The sequence below is a fragment of the Anser brachyrhynchus genome (genome assembly GCF_964034855.1).
Source record: "Anser brachyrhynchus genome assembly, chromosome: 9".
Lineage (NCBI taxonomy): Eukaryota > Metazoa > Chordata > Aves > Anseriformes > Anatidae > Anser > Anser brachyrhynchus.
The window spans coordinates 25673041-25696680 of record NC_137703.1 but is presented as its reverse complement, the minus strand read 5'-3'; the positions used below and the strand labels follow the sequence as shown (position 1 = coordinate 25696680).

The following is a 23640-nucleotide window of genomic DNA, read 5'->3' as shown; positions in this document are numbered from 1 at the left end:
AATGAAGAGCACTTAAAAACTATTCAAATAAAACATGAAGATGAAGCACAGTGCACCACCTCAGTGTAGCTACAGGAAGAAATGTGTACATAAAAATTAGATCAATAATGCAGTAGAAGCAGATACTACATTGTGAAAGAATAATGTAATCAAGGGAAAATATCCAAATGAACAAGTAATCACCTGAAAGAACAGATACAGAAAGACAGACATTCTGTTTAACAATCTGGAAATGGGATTTGATGAAACACTTACATGGAGATTGAAATAGTTCATGAGAAAGTGGTAATGAAATGAAAGATTCCTTTTATGGTTTTTTTTTTGTATTTAGCAGACAAAGAATTGTAAATTTGAGCTGTTACTGTGGTCAAAATGACAAGAATCTGAACACTGAAGGTAGCATGTGCAAGTTTTTTCATATTTTACTAAATAAAAATAGAGCATTTCTGCCAGCAGCTAAAAAGGGAGAAAATCTGTAGATATATCACACATCTCACTAGTAATATGAACTGTAAGACGACTCAGATTCCATTTTGCAGAAAAAATGAAAATATATAGAGATGATGTAAAGAAAAGGGTGAGATTCAAGCAAGTTTGAGCACGCTTTCAAAATATAAGAATTTCAACATGGACATTTTAATACTAATAATCATCTTTCTTCTCAATATTCTTCAAAGATTTTGTTTGCTAATAGAAGCAATAGGCTGAGTAAGAATTAAAAATGTAAATCTCAAACAATTCCAAGCATACTACAGTGGATTTTCCTTTAACACACATTATTATACATCCGAAGTTGGAGCTGGCTTTAACTGGTTTAATTACTCAAGCATGGAAAATATTGTCCATAATGATTTCACGTGTGGAGAATTTATGCATTATGTCACTTAAGGCTATCAGGACTTGTGTTAATTTTCATCATTTCTTCTTGGTTGTCAGATCATCATTCTCTATTTAGAGACATAACAACTGAGTTGCTTATGTTGAAAAAAATGAAAGTGTTCTGCTGAATTCAGATGATAATTACGTGATGGCTACACGTCACAGTTAATAACCATCATATGGTGGTTACTAAAGTTAACTGTAGCTAACTCTGCATTCTTGCATGTAGAGATAAAAAAGATCCAAGTGTAAAGTTATTATCAACATAAAAGAAAACTCTGACCATTATGTTCATCCTTTGTCTTGACAAGAATATGATGCATGGCAGGTGTAGAGATCTTGTACCTTTGAAACCACTACTCTCAACAGTGTTCCTCTATCCTACAAAAATTGAATTTACATAGCCATTTGTAAGCCCTATTCATAGTTTTTATACCCTGCTATCCACTCTGAACAATCTTTATTCAGTAAATTTACAATTACAACATTCATATATAACATTATCATTATGGTCTCAATGCTGTCAAACATTAATCTTAAAGGTAACTTAAGATTAGTGTTAAAAAATATATTATATATATATTATATATATATATAATATATTATATATTATATATATATATATATATATAATATATATATATATATATATATATATTATATATATATATATTATATATAATATATTATATATATATAATATATATATTAGTTTTTTGCTAACACCACTAGAGGCATTACATATTGAAATGTTATTTCCTGAAATAACACAATCCTCAAGCTAAAAGTAATCATCATGAAGTTAATTATTCTTCTTACTCCAGTTAACAGAAAAAACACAGCTGGAAACATGCAGATGTGGCAATACGTTCTTATGCCTATGGTTGCATACTTGCTTCTATTATATCACTTCTTTTGCCTGTCAGAATATAGAAACACTGTTAATTAGGCCTTTCAATGGCCTGATCATTTTCCATTTAGCCTTCCATATCAACACCAATAAAAGGGCTTCATATAAACACCAGACACTTTAACCTAGTAGACAAGAATATACAGTTTAATATGGAGACATGATATATGTAAAATAAGGTCAAATTCTATCAAAATAATCAATCTATCAAAATAAGGTCAAATTCTATCAAAGTCCTCCCATCACTGAAGCGTAAATAAACAAAGAGAAATTGTTCACAAAATAAGGTAGTATTCACGACCTCCTTTTACATGGATCTATCAACAAAAAATGTTGCCCACAATATTTCTGAAACTTCTTTAATTGCCTGTCATGACCAATTCTCCATTGCTTTTTTATGGATAGACCACTTTTAGACTTTTTTTCTTACTTGCCTTGATTTCTTCAACAACTCCTCCTTCTCTTCAACAAGCTATCTTGTCTCAAATCCTACTTGCATTACCATTAAAGAAATTGCTAAGGGGATGACTTTCAGGGAGCCAGTCAGAAAACGGTTTCTAAATTTGAAACCTAGTCAACCCTCCCCCCTGAAAATCAGCCAACTTGAGATCACTCCTTGAAGCACAGGAAAGAAAATCCTGGCTTCCGATTCCTGCCCCACTCAAAAGATCTCTACTCCATTTTGCATCCTAAAAAGTGGCTTGAAGCAGTTTTCCCTGTATTGCTTTAGGGTTAAACCATAGTACAGAGTTTATGAGAATTAATACTTGCACCTGTTTTGAGAATCCAGCACCCTGATTCAATTTCTGTCAGGAACCTGCCTTTAAATTTTGTTATCTAACAATTTGCAATCACATAATCTTATACTTCAGTTTCCCCATGTAAACAATGCAGAAAATTACCTACTTTCAGATTAAAGTGCCTTCTAGAGTACAAACTATTATCATTATGATTGCTACTAATCAAGATTGATAAAATTAAATGTGATATTTTGAAATTCAGTGTCTCTTCACAGCAAAAGTAAGCTGGGCCATAGTTAGGAACCAATTCCATACAGAACATCCCAGCCTTGACTCTCAGCTTCAAGGAAGGAAATACTCATCAGTCCTAAGAGCAGAGGGGAGGGAGAAAAGAGAATTAACAGAAAATATCACTCCTTCCTCTTCTGTTGTCAGAATCTGGATCATATTTGCTGCTACTACTGCTGGGGAAAATTCCTCTCCCTCTCACCCAAGCAGAGAATTGGAATTATGACTCCTTGGGTGACTCAGTGCTCAATGGTTTAACACTTGCTCAGCGTACTGCCTGAAGACATGGTAAAATCTGTAAGCACCAGACCATTTAATTGCCCATATTAGGCATCTTTTCCTTTTTTTTTTTTTTTTTTTGACAGAAGACATGTCAAATGGAAGGGAAATGAAGTCAGCAGTTCAAGTAACACAAAAATCCATTCCCACTGCATGACTGCCTGTATTATTCTGGCACTGCTTATCATGTATTACAAAATTTACAATAAAAGTCATGAGTAGGTAAATGAAAAATTGACACACCACCTAAATATATCATAAAATTTAGGTTCTTTTTTTCAAGATTATTTTTCTGTGAATACAGTCAGTGATATTTCTCAGCTCATCAGATAAACTGAACACCTGCTCTTTCAAGTGTAAAGACAACTGCAGGGAAAGAAGAATATGTTGCTTTTTCTATAATATATCCTGGAAATACTGTCTAAATAACACTAAAGCATGGCTTACTGCATGGATCACTTGATTTACACAGCACTGTACATTACATAGAGGTGTTAGATTCTAAATGGCTAACAACACAAATAGATGCAACGTATTTAGAATGTAAATAGAATTTCTTTACATGAGCAATTGAATTTATATCTTCTTATACCCTGTTAGACTGAGGATTTGCTACTCAGTATAAAGGTGTTCATTTCACAACTAGAGCCCAATCCTACATCTCCTGAACTCAAGCTGAAGTTCCTACTGTCTTCCTGCTGTCTTCAAAGAGAGATCTCATTCAAATTTAGAACTTGCACAACCAGGTACAGCTGATGAACAAATATGACAATTTATAATTTTGTTTGCCACTTCTTTCCCCTTCCACATTTTATATAACTGAATTTCCTTGTTCTGTTTCTTTCTTTTTGATCACATCTAACCTCTGGACTTTCTGAAATGAATAAAACAAAAAACAAAACCAAACAACAACAACGAAAAAAAAAAAACAAGGTTCTTTCAATTTGTTTCCACCAAAATCTTAATGGATCAAACTTTATTTTTATTTTTTTTTTTTTTCCAAATCCCATGGCAGGCATCAAAGGGCTCTAACTGTTAAGCTGGTATTCCCTGTCAATACACGTCTAGGCCAGTAATAATCAGTGCTATTGAAAATCAATAAACAAGTACATAAATTCCAATGTAAGGTATACATCTAACTTTTAAATTATTATTATTTTACCATAAATAAAAATCTTTGTTTACAATTTCTGGAACAGAACTTTATTCCAGCTGTATGCATGAAAATGGCAGAAAAAAAATAGATTAATTAAGTGGGCCTGAATATGCAGTGTGCTATAGCTGGGCTCAGCTCTATTCCTACCACAGCAGAAGAAAAGAAAAATATAAAGAAAGGAAAAGGAAATAGAAAAGGAAATGGAAAAGGAAGCAGGAAAAGAAAAATGGAAAAGGAAAAAAGAATAGAGAACACTAAAAGCACAGAGAAACTTTTTGGATTTTATATTTGTAAAAATAAGGATGATTTTACTGATAACCAATATGAGTACACGTGATTCATCCAATTTGCCTGAATTTTCAAAGTATAATTTATTGCATAACTAGTGTATACCATTATCTAGATATAATAATGCTTCCATTAATTAATTCTCAGTCATGGCAAACTGTAATACACCATAAAATTCTGGTAACAAATATCAATAATTTCACCTTTTTCCTAGCTATCCCCATAGCAGGTTTGGAAGTCTGCAGCATACCCAGGAAAGGATGACCTCCGTGCTTTGGCTGAGCCAGGAAAAACTGAAAACTCCATATGCTAGTACAGCCACTGACCTTTCTCTTTTAGCATCAGAATTGTACTTAAAGCATCTTCAATATTTTCTAATATTTCTATATTCTAAAGAAAGAAACAATAGCATTCATGGCATATGTTGTAAAACAGTCTCCATTCTCTAGGATGTTTGACCTCATTCATTTTTTGTCAGGCACTATGAAAACATTAAGACAAAACCCCCAATCTACCAATAATGTGTCAGAGAGGCCCAGAATTTTTTTATTCCACACTCATGGACAGGTATACACACTGCAAAGCAGTGTCTATATAAAAAAAAAAAAAAAAATCAGTAACAGAGATAATTATTACTGTTATTCTGTTCTTCTTTGGTGTATGGTGGTGCTTTTGGGATTCTTTCACTAACAGTAGGCAGAGAAACCGTAACAGAAATGTGCAATAAGAATGATAAAGAAGCATTTGGCTTGATGTCTAAGTTGTCTTAGTTAACGCACCAAGAAAACAGAACTTCTTAGATTTTAATCTAGCTTTAATGATTTTGATTAACTTGGCATTGATGTTTTATGAAAGTGAATGCTGTACTCTCTTGCTATACTTTTCTTCAGTTAAATAACCTACGTGTCCATTACAGAACGTGATGATTACAGTAAGTTCTATCCATATGCCTGCATTTCTCATTTTAGCAGCAATTATTGTGTAAATTCATAATAATCTGAAAAGATCTTTTCTGTTTCAGGCATCTCAGCTATTTTTATTTTATTTGGTCATTTCATATTTCATTCCTAAACCTGTCAGCTCCTATGGCAATTTTATACAAAGCTTTCTTTTCTCTCTTGCTTCTGCTATAACTGAATGTGGTTTTGCTGACAAAGATATTTTCACTAATATTGCCTATCAGAAAGCTTGATGCACATAATAGAATTACATGAAATTACCATTGCAGGACTTAATAGTTTAAATTTTACATGGCTGAGGACCATTTTCATTTCAACTTTTCAGCTGCTTTTATTATTATTATTAAAGCAACAACAATAACTTCCCTATCTAGGTTGTACTACAGGACAGCACATACTATTTTTTCAGAACATGTAAACATATAGCTAGGACACCTGCCATCAAATTAAGCATAGTATAGCATTAATGCTTACTTAAGGCATTGGATAGACTGATGACAGCAGCAGGTTTTGAAGCAGGATACGAATTCTTGCTTTAGTTGTGTAATATCCTCTCTGCCTTCCTGACTCCTCCTTCTCCGTCCTGTTCCATCCTACCCCAATTGTTGTACGTGATAAAAATAATTAGATATGTATAACAAATTCTGTCTGTAAGAATTACATTGCTGTTTCTGAACGTGATTTATAGTATACTACAGGGGAGAGTAAGAAGAGTTTGGAACCAAAGCAAGATCCTTGCAGAGGATTAATTAGTACTTCAGTGGGAAATTGGGCAAAATGTGCCTTAGATAAGAGAGTCCTCAATGATACCTCAAGTACTGTAGGACTGTAAATATTTCCAATAGCATCAAGAAGAATGTCAATGCAGAGATGTAGAGACCAGTTATTGGTTTACATGGCTCCAGCTTATGTAAGAGTTTGTAACTGATGAAATACGTCTCCACATAACAACGTTTGCAGCTGTGAATTGCCTATGATGTCCTGTTGGAATATTTCCCCAATGCATACCTGTGCACACTCCCTATTGCTATGGTACCCATTTATTTGTAGCTTGGTTTTCTTTTATAAGACACATTGGAAATTTTTCTTATTGAAAACAACAAAGCACTTAGACTTTTATCCATATTTTCTCTGTCACTTTTCATTAGAGAAACTCTTCATTTAAGGATAAGAGAGAACTGTTTGAAACAGCCAAACTTAGTTTATAATATTGTTACGCTGCTTTTTTTCTGTTGCATGTCTCATCCAGAGAACTGAACACAGTCATGCTCTGCAAATCAATGGGCAGCTCAGGTGGTTTTCTGCTTTCAGAACACCGGTATGTCACAAATACACAGACTGCTACACTGATACACAAGAAGCAAGAACCAGTAAAGCACCCCACTACAGCTGCATTTACCAAAAATCCTTTGCATTTTTAGCCCTGTAGGCAATCCTTTATGCAAGAATGATCTTCATATGATTTCTTGATCAACAACAATCTGCATCATTGCCTCTGTACTACTATTGAAATATTTCCTTTTTACTACAGATGATATCCTGTGGTTCTGATTACTCTCTTGGTTCTCTTGCCATTTGTAAATGGGAGTGTGGGTTTCCTGACAGGATATATGATAAAAAGTATTTCAGATACATGGGGCTCGCTATTATAGACCTTTCAGGATATGGATTTACACTGGCTTTGCAAGCTGAGGAAAACTTTCATCAGTAATAGCTTTATAGAAAAAATTGTTTCTGTGAATGGAAAAAAATAAAATATTTTCTATCAAGAACTATGTAACATAAAAAAAATCTTTTGAGAAAAGCAAATGAGCCAATTTAAGAGATCAGTACAGAAAAAATCAAAATGTTCAATATGACTTTTTTTTTTTAATTAATTTTATGATGCACAGGAATTTTTCCTTTCAATTATTCTCATATTCCTAGTAAGACACAATACAGAAGAAAAAAAAAATCCTCAGGTTGTACACTTTCTAGTGCAAACAATACAAGGTGGGGGTTGTTTTTTGCTTTGCTTTTGATAATCAAACCTTTTTTTCATGTAGAAAGATAAAATGAAATAATTTTCTACATTGAGTATTTCATGCTTCTTTCTTAGGTTTTTCTTTGAAAACTGTTCTAGAAATCTAGCAATAACTTTCAGCGTTTTTGTTTTGGTGCAATGGTCTGCATCTTGAAATTCTGTCATAGTAAGCAGCTGGGAAAGGCATCCTCTTATAAGAAAATGTAAACCAAGAGTAAATTAGAATTTTCCAGTTGGAGAATAATATATGAAACCTAGGAAATATACTCATTGATGCTCCATATGAATGGCGTACTCAAAGTTAAGATTACAGATTTTACATGGCTGAGTTTATGAAACAAAAAAGAAACTGACTTAAGCAAGGTGAGAAAGAGGAAGCCAAGGTCATTTGCCTCTGTCCAGTGGCCTTACAACAAGATAACGGAGTCTCCCCCTGAAAAATACTAAGACTCACAGATGCAGGAGGTGGGAAATCCTAGTACCAAAGTCACTGAAGAAAACCTCTCACTGATTTCAATGGAATTAAAATTCAATCCAAGGATTGATGGAAGGGGAAGACCCTGTGAGGTACTGAAACGTTAAAGTATTGGGACAGAAAACTGATCCTAAGAAAAATCAGGATAAAAGAGTTGACTGAAAATCATATCCAGAGAATATTCCTGGTCTTTACTCACATCTTCCGTTTTATCTCTAGAGGCACTGAATAAAAGACAGAGGAAAATAATAGAAGACAGACAGGAATTCAGCAATGTTGTTTCTTAAAAATTAACAAAACATTTCAAGCACTAGAAAAAGAGGAAGAATTGAGCAAATTTTGCTGTTGTAGGCTGAAATAACCCAAATCAAAATGCTGTGTTGAAATCAAGATTTTCTTGTGTAGATGTTTGACATTAACCTGCCACTAGCTCAGATGCATACAGGCTTGATCTACAGTTAGCGCACGCTGACAAATTGTGGCTTTCCTCCAAGGAAAGTACTGGTAGGCTGGAACAGTTAGAGTTTGCTCAAATATCATTCTATTTGTAGTAAAACGGGCACATGAATCCACGCAAACCAGTATCACCTAGCACAACACAATTAAAGTGGCTCGCAGGTCAACATCAAACAGAACAAAGCATTCCAGTTCAGAGAAAGAATAAACTTTTTTTTTTTTCAATGTTTTTCAGAGAGAAAAGAAAGCATTACATTAAAAGCTAATGGAAAGAGTTTCAGTGTTAAAACACCAAGGTTTCACGGAAGATATGGATGTTTGGATTTTTGACTAAAGAGGGGTGATGGAAAAAAATTTAGAATAGGAGTATTTCCAGTGAAATGGAGATGTTTAGTTACCTCTTCACAAAAACATTTTCCCCATATTATGATATTCTTTAGGATTTATTTTTTATCCCAGTGAAATGTGAGTGGATCTCACTAAAACGCTTGACTTTTCCTGGTCAGAAGGGAAGCACAATCCTAGAGGATACCTAGTCACAGATGAAGACACTGATGTCAGATTCACGAAGAGGACTGTCCATATCTGATTGGTTTAAATTGCTTTCAAGAATCAGCTTTAGCTATTTCATTTTTTTTTTTCTCAGAGATCTCCTAATTTGACTCACTCTAAACTCTGATGTCTTTCTCATCTCCTTTGTGATAGAAACAACTCTTATATATACTATTTGTCTTTGAATTTAAAATGAGATTATTTCTGAAGTTGAGGGTTTTTTGAAGGAACTATACTTTACTGAAATTTTACTACCCTGTACAAATTTCTTCTTCATAAAATCAATGTTCCACATCCTACTGATGTATCTATATTCAAAGTACTAATCCTGAAACACATTTAATTGATTATTCAGAAGTTTTTTTCAGCTGATATATAATGTAAAATATACACAATCATTATAATTATATAAATACAATATATAGATTGCTGATATATAATGTAAAATATACACAATCATTATAACTGTATAAATACAATATATAGATTGACATCTACATATAGGTGAGTGTTTATATAGCTGTAAGTATTAAATAAAAGCAAGAAGTCCAAGGGAATCATGGGTTCCCTTTCACTACTGCTATTGGAAATATGCAGAGCTTATACGAACAAAAGGTGTTTAATATTGTAGCTGAGGAAGTCGAGTAAATTAGTATAGATACACTGGGAGAGAAAGGGCATTAAGCCATTGTACTTCAGACTGATAACAGTTAATATATAATATAAACAATACCTTCTTTAAAATATGGCTTACAGCACAGTATCTGTCCTCAATGCTATGCATATTCTAAGGTATGCAAAAACAGAATTTGCTTTCAACAGAACATTACTGAAAAAGTCTTACAGAACCTTTGCAATGTTTGAAATTTGTTTGAAACGTATATAAAATAGAATCAAGATGCATTTTCTGTTGCTTTATCTAAGCTTAGTTTTACTCAATGTTATTGATATATGTCATTAAAAATGCATATAATACATTAGTAATGACACTATTTCAAATTTTGGTTGCAACATAGTGAAAGACAAATTTGTCTTTTCATTTCATTTCTAACAAATAAAAAATGCTACTCCACTACAGAAAGATTAATAAAGACATAGGATAGTGTCACATGAAATCTATATTTTACTGTTTAATTACATAGCGTAAACTAAGCTAATATACAGATGATCTTGAATTATAAAGATATCACTAGGGTAGCTAAAGATTTACTAAAATCACAGTATTGTTGATTTGACTGTAAATAAAAAGCACTATAGCTTTATTTCTATGGTTTAAAAGTCAGTCAACAGTCAGGGTTCATCACAGCTATTAGAAAAGTCTTTCCTTTGCTTTTTTATTAACACAGTGGTGTTTTGGTTTTGCTTTTCAAGTAAAATATATCAAATCGCCCTTTATAAAAAGGGAGGCAATATCTGGCAGATGGTGAAAGACAGACAAAAAGAACATAGTGGGGGGAGAGAAAGAGACAGAGCAGAGAGAAAGGAGATAGTCACAGAGAAAATAAATGTAGAAGAATAACAAGGTAGAAAAAAGAGAGAACGAAAACACAAGCATAAAATTTTTATTTTGAGGACTAGCTCCACAGAGCAGAGAACTAGAAATATGCCTTTATGTTGAAAAGGTCAGATAGTCATCATTCTAAAAACCCTGAAAGCATAACTCAAAAACTGAGTGGCTAGAGACCTGGCCTGTATATCACCTCTACTCTTTGACTGCCATGCTCAAAAAAAAAATAAATAAAAAAAAATTAAAGAGGGCAAGAAGCAGCCCTCTGTGTGTGTGGCAGATAAAGCCTTTTCCTCTTCTAGCACAGTAGAGAAAAGCAGCAGCCTGTTTTACAAACATGTCATTTATGAGAGGTAGAGTTGAACTGCATAATAAGCCCATCAAGATCCCTGGAATGCTAATTAAAACCTGTAAACCAAATATGCAGTCCTTACATCACTTTAGAAATTGCTCCAACTGTTGACAGAAAATCTTCCTCCCAAAATACATTTCATGCCTCAAGCTGGAGTTCCATCAGAAGGTGTTTCAGCTCCTCTCCCACAACATAATCTGACCCTTCAACAATTTGCTTAAAGAAATCACACCACCCACCAGGTTAAAGGATATGTAATTACAGGTGCATGGGGTAATCTATTCAGTCTGAATATTCAGCACCTTGAAACTCTATTTTATTGTTATTTTAAAAAGCAAAACAAGGCTTAAATATGCCTGAAGCTATATGCAGGCTCTCCACCAGCCTTCCACATGGAACACAATTGTGCTGCCAATGTGTTTACTCTGTTTATTATAAAAGACTAAGCAGCTTACGTTGAATTGAACAAGTGAAATCAATATTGCAGGCAGCTGTCGTGTTTTTTTTTTTCTGTTTTGTTTTTATGGCATATGTCGATATTATAAGTCAAAATGGTTTTGTACACAAATTCCTCTAGTCAACATGCCTGCAACAAAGAGCCCCATAGCTCACTCCCATGAGTAGTAGATCTGGCCAAGTACACTTGGGCATGGCCAATTTAACCAGCAGTTTTGTAAGGATTATCCTAGGGGTATCTCACATCTACAGTGTGAAAACTTTTTACTTTTTTTTTTTTTTTTTTTTTTTAACTGAGCACAGGAATGGGGAGACTCATAAAAGAGAACACAGAATAAATTTTTATCAGCTTAAGATGTTGCAGAATACCATAAATAATCTATTTAGAAGAGAGAAAAAGAAGAGGAAGAAGGGTGAGAGAGAGAGCATGAAGAAAAAAGACGGGGAATATCCATTAGGAGAAATATTTTAAGGACTTCCAGAATGTTTAATAAGAGTGTGTTGCAATTTACACTGAGACGTGGAAAAATCAATATGGTTTACACCTCCCAGAATTCCAGAGCTGCTAGCCCAGAAGGAATGGAGCACTTAAATTATGTTTTACCTGTTATTCTTGGTCAGCAGCTGATCTCCTGCTGATCACTGAGAAAGTTTTGGATCCCTGTGAGACAGATGGTTCTGTCTAGCATGTTTGACTGATTTTGCGAGCAGACAATGGAGGTCATAGATGGCAAAATGAGAACCCAAAACTAAATATGTATTTTCTCTTATAAGAAAACTTGGAAGGTTACAAAGCTGTGCAAGAAAGAAGAATTAGGAATAATCTGTTCAAAAATATATTATTTAAAAACAAGAAGTCTCATGTTGACTGGATGGAAATCCAAATGTGTGCCAAAAAACAGGCTCACGTTCTTGGTAATACATAACACTTTGCATTTCAATGCAAATGCCAGAAATCTAGTAACTGTAAAAGATCTAGATCACTTGAGACTGTGGACCTCAAACATGGTTCCATTTAGGATTCAGCTACAGTTTCAGAAGATCAAAGTTCAACTGTTCTTCAACACAGTCTCCAGGGAATAAAGATTTTCAAGTATCAGATAGGTTCTCTGCAGCATGTACCAAAGTCATGGGTTTATCTGCTCATTTCAAAGACCTCATCAGACTGGAATTAGTAAACACCATTTCTGTTCTTCACACAGTAGATCACATAGAGGAAAAAAAAATAAACAACAAAACCACTCCAGCTGCATTCTAATCCCTCCACATACCATTTATTCCCCTAGCAGGAGAATTCCCCTCTCTAAGAAAAATAAACATATTAAACCAGAAGTATGCAGTAGAAAAGCATATATCTGATTTTTCCTAATAACAAACACGGGCTGTCAATTGACAGTCATTATAGTATTCATCAGCAATCAGCTGGACTGAATACATGCCTTTTCTCACAGGCTTCCTTACTTTGGCCTGGTAAGACGGCTAGAGGCTAATGTTCAATGATGACTCAATCATCATTCACAGAATGTAAAAGCTGACACATGGACACAGATGAAATTCCCATAAAGATATTGAGAAATCAAGCTCCCTTCTCAAAATAATTTCCTTTCTGGCCTGATCATGATTTCTCCAAGACACCTGGTCAGAATTCTTTTTCCCCCTATCCACAGATGCTAAGTGTAGACTTACAAGTCTCTGGGCCTTGACTCTCCCTCTGCAAGGCCAACAGCATGCTTTGCAAATTATCTGGCACATCTGGGAAAGGGCTGCTGTGCTGTGGAACCAAACAGTACCCACGTCCTTATTTCATGTAACAGCAAAAGTTTGGGTGGGGGACTACCTTTACCTTTCCTCTCCTCAGTCTGTTAAACAGCCTGGCTCAGCCTGAGACAGTGATGGTAACAGTGAAATGTCTTGGGTCCACTAAGTAAACTCCTTTCACATACAAGGCTTCAGCAATAATTTATTTTATTGGGACTCAGTGAGATAAGGAAATTAACTCATTACATCCCCTCAGCTAATGGTTTCAAAGATAAACCCTTGGTAATTATGCCACTCGCAACAGAAGTTCCAGCAAATTCATATAACCTCTACGTAACAGCTGAGTTGGCAGAAACTTTTCAAAACGTGTCCCAGCTTGAAAAGTAATTTCAACAACTCAAGAAAATGAGGCCGAATACTGCTGCATCTATTCAGCTGTGAATAGAGTTGAAATGTGTAAATCATGGTTCATGAAAGAAATATGGGAGGAGAATTTCACTGCACCACAGATGATGAATCCTGAGCAGATAACCTTCAAAAGATGCACACATCACTATCACAGGGAGAAAATTCCGATGGAAAGCAATTTCACACTTCTTATACAGCACTGTAATCAGCCAGAAAATGAGTTAGCATAGCCCAGAGGACAAGGTATTATCAAACAGGGTCTTGACCGAGTGAAGCAGTTAATCCTAAGCACCTGAGCTGTTCCATTAAGTCACATATATGTGCAAATCAAACTTGGTTCAGCAACTGAAATAATTTCTAGCAAGTTATCTATTCATTGAATACTGCGTCTTGTTCGATTCACAAGTCATGCATGACAATACCCCTATTTTTCAAACTGTACTAAATTATTTAGCATTATACCTGCATATTTCTGTTGCTAGTGCTTGGGCTGAACACCATTCACAGTTCATGAAGTTCAAAGTTGTTATAAAAATATTGATCCATCATATATTATTTACAAATAATGAGCCATGCTTTATTTTCAGTGACAAATATAGTATAGCTTTTAGAATAAGGTTTCTGTTTTGTATACTTCAACAAGTTCAAAATTCTCTAATTTGTATATGGCATTTTATTTTTCTGAAAAAAAAAACAAACAAACTTTAGTCACTATACACATTTATGAAAAGTGGAGTAGATGTAATCAAAGCATACTATTTTTCTTTATCTGGGCAGCTAGTCTGATGTGCATATTTTTGAAAATAATATTCATATTACTGCATATATGCTATCAGTTATTGTACCAGAAAAAAAAAAAAAGCAGATTTACAGAGACAAATTATGACAAATGACAGAACAACAAAGAAATATTGTTGTCAAGTGAGCAAAAGAAAACTTAGAAAGCCAAGAAGAAACTTTACATTTCCTATATAACTAGATAAAAGCCCAGAAAGTTGAAATGTGGATAAGGGCAAAAACAAGATTAGACAGCCCCAAGATTGGTTTGAGAATCATTCAGCTTTAATCAGTAACTTGCAACATCTGCAGAAGACAAATAACTTTAAAATAAAGAAATACTATGGTATAGATAGGTCAACCTTCCTCTATAGAATCTTAGGTTTGGCCATCGTGATTCAATCTAAAGTAATTCAAGTTTTCTGAACAATTCAATTTTTGCTGTTCCAAGGGACAGGGTCTTGACCAAGGGAAAGGTAAAATGAGAGCAGAAGTGACAAAGGGGAAGGGAAGATGAACCCAGGAGATCAGGATTGTGTCAGGGCGGGAAGTAAGCATCAACGTCTGGGGCTTTGATGCACCTGGGCAATAATATCACCTACCAGTAATATAATGAATTAGCATTACCTTGCTACTTAAAATTCTGTCAGGGCACCTACTGGGAATGAATTACACCTGCAAATTTATGCTATCAAAATATCATCTTCTAATACTTATTATAGCAATGCAACATTAATTGTGATTAGATTATAGTGCGCTAAAATGGTGAATAATACCAACACATATTTCTCATATTTATTTTCCATTACGTCATAATCTCTCTCAGAAGCTAGCATGTTAAAGTATCCACAACTACATGAGGCTTCAGATTGCTGTTCTCCTCTAAACTGAGGTTCTGAGCTTAAACATGTTGTAAATTACCTAAAACCTTGGGCTACATCATCTTATCGGAAAAAATACACTTAAAAAAAAAATACACTTAAAAAAAAAAAAAAGCCAAATCTGTTGCTGTTATAAACAATTTCCAATTGCAGTTTTTCCAACTACAACACATACCAGTCTCAGGAATGGGAACCAAGTCTCCGTTTCAGCAGAGTTCTCAAGCAAGTATTTGTTTTCATGCATGCAAAGTTTGTTAAATGTGGATCTACAAGTAAACTCTAATGGCATTATCACTTTTCTTCCCACTATGCTCCAACAGAAGGCAGTAAATAAAGAAATAAATAATCCTTTGGACCACTCAGAGTTATACCATATTAAATATAGCCATTCCCTTACAGGTTTGCTTTGCATGTACTTGATCTGACTGAGAAGACTTTTAAACAACAAAAAAATCTCATCATCTCATCTTTTCATGAATTTTGTATTGATTCTTTTCTTCAAGTGACTCAACATTAAAGACTTTTAAAACTATGAACTTTACAAAAGATGTATATATTTAAAAAATAAGGAAAGTAAAGAAAAGACTTTCCATTGTCCTTTCCCAGGAACACTTCACCAGAGACGTATTAAGATAAAGATAACAAAAACATCTATTTTTGTGCAAGAGACAATGGTACTTTGCAGGATCTGATATTATGCTTTAAAAAATAAATAAAAAAGACACGTTTGCATCATAAGATGAGGATTGTTTCTATCCCCCTGGTCCTGAAATGGACCTGCAGTCCATTTCACTTTCAACAACTAATTTTCCATTGGTACTAACACTAACACTTTACTCCTTTAGCTTCCTATATCTCAATGCTGCTGTTTGCAGATTGAGTGACCAGCAATGTACACCTGCTTTAGAAACAAACCATCTGCTCCATTTTTCTTCTGTTTACCTGTCAGAATTTTTTCCTTTGCCTAATTCAGCACCCTTGGCAAGCTTCATGGAGGAAAGGGAACCTGTATTTGAATACTCTGAAGATTTCTGGATTCACCCTTAAAACCCATTGGGTTAACTTCCACAACCCATCATTTTAGCATCCATGATCAAGTGGAAACACTTAATTGTTTTCTTCAAAACCAGAATACTTTGACAGCTCAGTCCAGACAACCAATTATCCACGAATTAGCATTGTACTGCCTGAAAGTACGTTCTTATTTATCATGCTACACAAAATATATTTACTAAACTTACCTGAAGAATCTATATGGAATTTATAGGATAAAAGAAAAATGTCAATTTAAAGTAAAACAAACAAACAAACAAATAAAAAAACACCACCACCACCTCCAACAAAACCCACAAAATGCTAACCACCTAATAATACCAAAAAATTTATTGCAAATGAACATTTTAAATCTAACAGTAGTGCACTAGACGTAGTACTGAACCTGAGAAATGCCACCCACTTCCAAGTGCTGACACAAAAAGTCACCTCAACATAAACCCAGAGTATTATCCCTTTAAAATGAATCTCTGTAGCTGATAACAGGGTGCATGCACCAGAGTACGTAGGAGAGTACATAAACTAAACTTCTGCTGTTTTCTTCAGAACGACCACATACAAAAGCTGCAGCCTTTTCAGTGTACGTCAAAATCAAATTTGGGGTAATCATAGGTTGGGCAATGTCTTTTATTCTTCCTCACCATTTTCTGAATAATCATTACAGGTTTCCTACCAGTATCTATATTGTTGTTACTCAGGGTGAAGTGACAATGCTTCAGGGAAAGAGGTAAAAATCCTAAAAGATGTGAGAGCCTGGATGCTCATCTCTGTAGTTAGACCAGGGTCTCATCAATATTGCACTGCTCTTTGTTGCTTTCATCAATTTTTGCTTGGCCAGACACAAAAATCTCCTTCAAATGTAAAACCTCACTCATTTTTCTGAATGTCTGCTATTGTTGGTTTTTCTGAGGAAAGAAACAGCCATGAAACAAAACATGGCCATCACTTAGTAATAAGAATATAGCCACATGACTAATTGGTCTCTGCAGACTGATCTTGCTTCTAATCTGACTTCTGGATGAATATACTTAAACCTAGATCTATTCCTGGCAGAATGATCGTGACTTTCAGAGATTTCATCTCTTCTCGTGAACTTTTCCTTGCTGTGACAAAATTGAGCACATTTGTTTAAAGAATGGTTTCTGTGAAGGAATCTTGAGATGACCAAAGAGATGAGGTTTAAATGGAGAAGTTTTACTTGGATGACCTGATTACAGAAGAGTGCAGAGAAATTTATTGCCTAGGGTTTTAAAACATACCCACTGTTGAGTATGCCTCATCTCCTATTATGTTACCCATGCATAACAGAAGTAGAGTTGGGCCAGTGATGAGCTGTCTTGAAAAACTGTATTGAAAGTGATCAAGTCTTTAGAAAGAAAATACAAGTCAGCAATAAAGTCAAAAGGTCAGATAAGTGGAGCACCATCACCACCAGAGGTCTGTGGACTGTTAAGCAGCAGTTGACACATGAAAGAGAAATCTAAAGTTTTGGAGAGGAAGCTGTGAGACATCCTTTGCCACTGATTCTTGGTGCTAAGACAAAGAGATCACAGCCGCATCTTCAGAAATACTGTTCTGCCTGGCAATTGTGCATTCCCAGGAAAAAGAAAAGCAATAAGCCAGAAACCATTTGCCAAATTCAATTCAAAATTTGCTTCTGAACATGAAGAAGCAGAGAAATCTCCTCCATGATTCAGAACAGCCAGACAAAAGAATGGACATGATGGGCAGAGGTGGAGGTGCTTGAAAGCATTTCTGGATTTTACCTGCCCTTACAATGCTAAGACTAAAGAGAAATGTGCAGCTCAACTTTTCACGCTGAATTACCTTGCAATAACATTTAAAAAAAAAAAAAAAGTAAAAAGAAGTGAATAAAGAGAATAACTGTTCAGCTAGTTACAGAGTGAATTCTCTTCCCTTTGCCTTTCTACAGTTCCAGATCCTTCTTAGCAGGTGAATGAAATCTGGTCACAGATTCTAGAAATCATTCGTACAGCACCAGGACACCAAGTATGAGTATATTGCTTTGCTGCCTATGTGATATGAATAGTTCAGAAAAGGCATTGGTTTCCAAGTTCTGGTAAACATACAGAAAAACACTTGATGCTATAATCATACATTTAAAAAAAAAAAAAAAAGTGCATTTTTTTTTAAATCACATACAAAATAAAAGTACAGTATTAAAAAACAGAAGCCCGCTGTCAGTAAAAGGGGTGATAAATTCTCAGGTGATAAATTCTAGATTCTTCTGATTAATATAATGCTCAAAAAAGGAGAAACATAATCATTTGTGATGATAATTGGAAATTTTTGGAGTGTGCTTACAAAAAGTTCTGGAAGCAATGGAAATGATCCAGTATTGTGAATCAGTCCCACCAACTTAGAAAAAAATAAAAGCTTTCTGTTGGAGCATTCTCATTTGTTAAAATAAAACACTTTTCACCTGAAACTTTACTGTCAAAGTCTTGGGGTTTTGTTTTAACTAAAACTCAACACATTTTTGGACAAATATTCACAACCTGCCTGAATTACTTTAAGAAAATTCAACTTTACAAGGAAATTACAGCAAGGTAGAAGTGAAACTGCTCAAAAACAGGGCAGGGAGGGAAATACAAAATAAATAGATAAATAAATTTGTATTTCTACCATAGCATTAAACTTCCTCATATAAAAATCTCCTTCTGTCTGTGACTGCAAAAGGAACAGAAGTAACATACAGATTGGAGAAAGTAACCTCAGAACAGTATGCTGAATCGCTGTCTGTAGTTTACATCCTTCACTGAACTAGTACAGAAAAAGGTTATTTGAGCAATTTGAGAATTAATTCCAAAAGAATAAACAAAGTTGTTTCCGTAAAAAATAGCAAGCAAAATTTTGTACTGATCTACATTCCTATGTCATTGCTTGCAGAGATTCTCAGGCTACATTGTAAACTTACTTATTCTTTTAAAATCTTTGTTAAAAAAAAAAAAAAAAAAAAAGAAATGTACTTTCTGTTGCCAAGTTCTGATAGCAGGTAGCATGGCTAGTGTATTTACCAGTCAAGTTGTTCAAATAATATACTTCAAGACTTCAGAAGTTATTGGTTTTAATGTCAAACTTGAGGGGAAGTTATTTCTTTTCTTTTTAATGAAAAATAAAACTATCAAAATAAGATGATTCTGCAAGCTGGTAGCTGAAATGTTAAGAAGATGCTAAGATTCATAGTAAAATAATGAAATTCAACATTAAAACTGTTGCTCAGAACCATTTTAGATGTTCTTAGGTGGATATGTCTTGGAAAGGAGTAAATACAGTTTTCTCAGATGAATAACACTTTCAAGTGATATTATTTTTGATCTCTGACTTATCCTTCTGGAAAATTTTCATAATTTCACTGAAAATTACATCCTTTTATAAAATGTTTCAAAAGCTTATAACAACACTTGCACGTTCTCTTTAATTCTTTGAATTCTTCATAGCAATTTCTGTTGAGGCAAATTACATTTCTACTGAAGCATACAGGCTTAATCTTTAAAATCTCTAAGCTTTTTCAATAAAGTTATACTTAGAGTGACATACTTGAGAAAATATTAGAATCGGGTGCCATAAGAAATTTCACAGTGTCTGAAGAAGCAATGAGACAGTGTGGATTTATTTGTGCTTTGCTCCTGAACAGCATTAAGTATTTAATACCATGTTGCAGCAACCAAAGTGAGATTGAAAGCCCTACAGTTAGGGAAAATGCTATTAAATTTTCCATTTTTATCACTGAGAAAGTCTTATTAAACAAAAATATATGGCATGTAAGGTAGATATTATTTTCCCTCTTGTTTGGATATGACTATCCAAAGATGAAACACCATTCCCATTGTGCACTGAACATAAATGCTTATCAACAAGCCTGGAATACAAAACATATCTAGTTATAGAAATGAAGATGTCCAAAGAGTCTCAAATACCACTGTGCTTTACTGACATGCAGTGAAATAGACTGAAAGAATCTTGGTTATGGAACCAAACTTTATTTTTCTGGTAGTTGCACAACAATAAGACTTGACAGGCTAATCCAAAAGCTTGACAAACATGGGCTTTTTAAATGAATGTTCACTTTGTGGTTTTCTAAGCAACTCACTTACAGTTTAATTTGCCATCAAAGCTAACATCTGAGGTAGTGAGACAAGATAGTAGAGCAGACCTATACTTTGGGAAGCAATCTACCATGAAATCCTGTTGCTAAAAGGAGATTTTTATGCTGCTCTAGGTTATACCAAAGAGCAGTTTTCCGAAGTCAACATGTAGCATAAGGACTGGGAAGGACATACCTAGCTTTGAGTCATCTTCCCTAGCCCCTTTGTTGCACCAAGTGCAGACAAGCTGTTTATTTCAACCCAAAGCTCTTTGGACAGTCTCAGCTCAACAAACAGATATGATATATGGCTACTCACACTCCTCCTCATCTGTTGCTATAGCATTTTGCCTGCTGATGAGGTGATTGGACAATTTTTCTCTGAAAGTCTGCACCAAAGATCAAAAGCTCTCCCATGACACAGTGCTTCCTCTGCCATCTGTTTTGCATGACGTTTGACACGTCCAGGGAAGAATGGATGAGAGGCAATGCCATGTCATGCTTCTACATACTTTTCCTTACTAGCTGACATTTTGTCCCACCTTTCTTCCACCTGTAACTTCAAAAAATGTGGAGAAAAAGCAAACTTTGAAACACAGAAAAAACAAACAGCCTCCTTCAGGTTGCACTTTAGTCTGTAACACAGAATCTCATAGTATTTGCTTATAAAGAGACATGAATAGATATTGTCATACACATAAGCAGCTGCAAGCACCCTCTAAGAAGCAATTAAAAAAATATCAAATCTTATAAATCCCAATAATATAAGCTGAAGTGTGGACTGGTACCCTGTTCGCTAGCACATACAAAATAACATAAAACAGCTGTGCAGAAAAATTTCATTTAGGAGAGAAAGCAATATGAACTCTTTCAGAAATAAATGTATTGTGGAAAAAGCAGAAAAGATTCACTAGTAGCTTCTTATAAACAGATTTTCTGGGAGACAGGGTTGCAGCAGCTTAGTTTAAAAGAATTTTTAAAAGGAGTGAACAAATTGCGGCAGATTAAATTAAATGAGAATTCTTTGAGAATGTGTCAGTCAATTCTAACTCTGCCATGCAAGCAGTTGTAAAATATTTGCTCCTCAAGTACTGCTGTAGGAAGATGGGAGGAAGAAATTAGATAGTACCCCTCATTGAAATATGGAAACTGGGTTGACTAAATTGCAGCCGGTTTTGCAACATTCTGGTTGCTGTTGCTTACTTGGTATGACAAAGATGCATGGATTTCTTTCCCTGTCTCACAGCTTTTATGAAAGTTCTTCTGCTATATTAAAGACAAAATACATTTAAGCACCTAACTAAGATCCCATTTGTCTTTATGTAAGGACATGGCAAAGTCCTCCAATTCAGTTTTGATGGCATTCAATAACAACTGCTATTTCTGGTTATACTCCAAACCACGAACTTGATGGAAAATTCCTATTTATCATCCGTGACCCCTCCAGATTCCCAGATGTAGGGACTGAAATGAAGACACAAATATTTTTCTCTCCACAGGTATCTCATTTTTCCACCTCCCTAGGTGGAAGAGTTGTCCTGTTGCCAAAGGATATGGTTGCACATCAGAGTATATAGGTATTTCCTGGCTCCAGATGCACTGTTATTACAATGCAGCAGTTTCCAATAATGTTCAAGAGAAAGGCTATTATGATAAAGCTAACAGAGCTAGCCCTCCAAAGAACAGCCTCATTTCTAAATTGTTTACACATGTTAATTTTTCCTCCCCATGCTGTTACGCAGTAAATTGTTTTGCTCTCATTTACAACAGTACACGTTGTGGCTGAGATTTTCAAAGCCATGAATCCTTTAGGTAGCTTTGAAGAGCTAAACCTAATCTTTTAGCTTATATTCATTTACAGTGGATTTGAAAAGGAAGATGCTCTTTCATGCCAGCAGGCAGTTTATGCAAATTACTTTTTGTTATCAGATGCCTATCTTTCAGTATTGTCATTAATTTTCAGGCTAGATATTGTAAATAAATAAATAAATAAATAAATAAATAAGTCTTTAGTTGGTGATTATAAAGGAGGAAACTGAAGACAGGTTTTCTTTGTTATAAGGAGGTGTAGAAATGACAATATATAAACGGCTGTACAATGGCTTAGTTTAAATTAATACGATAATTAATATAAGCAAGAGATTTAATTAGTTTTTGCATGAAAAAGATATTGTATATCTCATATCAAGCCACTGCTGCAAAATGTTTGGTTATGTATATGGAGTTATCCAAACAGTGACCCACACTGTGAAAAAGAGTTGTTTCGTGTTGTTTCTAAACATTACAACATCAAAATCACAAGACTTCATTAAAGAAAAGAACCTATTCTAGTTCTTTCAGCTGGTCCAAGAAAGAATGGATGAGAAACCTGCTTGAAATAAAAGTATAGCTGCACAGCACCATCTAAAAAGACATTAGTTTGGGATTGTTGTGGGGAAAAAAAAATTGTTCTCACAATCAAATCTGGCAAACTCTCCTAGAGCCAGTCTCAAAACACTGCATTATATTAGAAACTGCTGTTCAACCTACTGACTCCCATTTCCAAAATAACATTTTACACACTCTTCTCCAAGCTCCTTAGCCACTTTTTACTTCTTATGTTATTCAGCACTTTAACTAAATAGTGTTCTCCTACACTTTATCACTATAACAAATATGGTACTATATCAAAAATGGCTACATCAGGTCTGCTATATTGCTATCATATAGAAAAACAGTTTCACTCTGCTATTGCTCTTCTACAGAGATCATTGAATTGGTCTGACATATTCTATGTTGGGATCAGAAGTATCCTTTTTTTTTCTCTCATTTACTTTAGGTTCACCAAAATACAGCTTTTTGTAGTACTGCAGTCACACTAAGGAGATTGTAGCATTGTCATTACATTCTTTCTTATTGGGCTATGTTTCTTTTTTTCCACTCCTTATGTGCCATTGCCAGACCCATTAAAAATTGTGTCTTGTGGATTTATGATTGTGTGCTGTTATTTTATATCAGAGGTTATCCAAACCTTCTGATTTCAGTACAGAATATAATTTTAATTTGGATCCCACTTTGGACAGAAAAAATTCTATTATTCCTATGCGGTCCACACTAGTCTCAAAAACATGTTCAGTATCTTTATCAAAAACTTACTCAAGTATTTAAGTAATATTTGGAACACACCTAAATTCTCCTTAATCTCTAACCTTGCTTCAATAACCTTGCTTCTGTTGTTTTTTTTTTTGTGTGTGTGTGCGTGTGTGTTTTTCTTTTCTTTATTTTGCTGTTTTCCTCAAATACTTTCAGCTGCTTCTTGATGTTTGGTTAAAAAACAAAAATGGCTATTAATCCCA

General features: G+C 34.5%; 1 protein-coding gene and 1 long non-coding RNA gene across 19 annotated transcripts in view; one reads left to right on the top strand and one right to left on the bottom strand.

The window, feature by feature from the left end:
- Positions 1–23640, bottom strand: part of LOC308199635 (uncharacterized protein) — a 305939-nt gene that overhangs the window by 147658 nt on the left and 134641 nt on the right. The window lies entirely within an intron of this gene.
- LOC308199642 lies at positions 1601–23107 on the top strand. The gene is made up of 2 exons (XR_013954795.1): positions 1601–1968; positions 2007–23107. It is a non-coding gene; the product is annotated as an uncharacterized lncRNA (long non-coding RNA).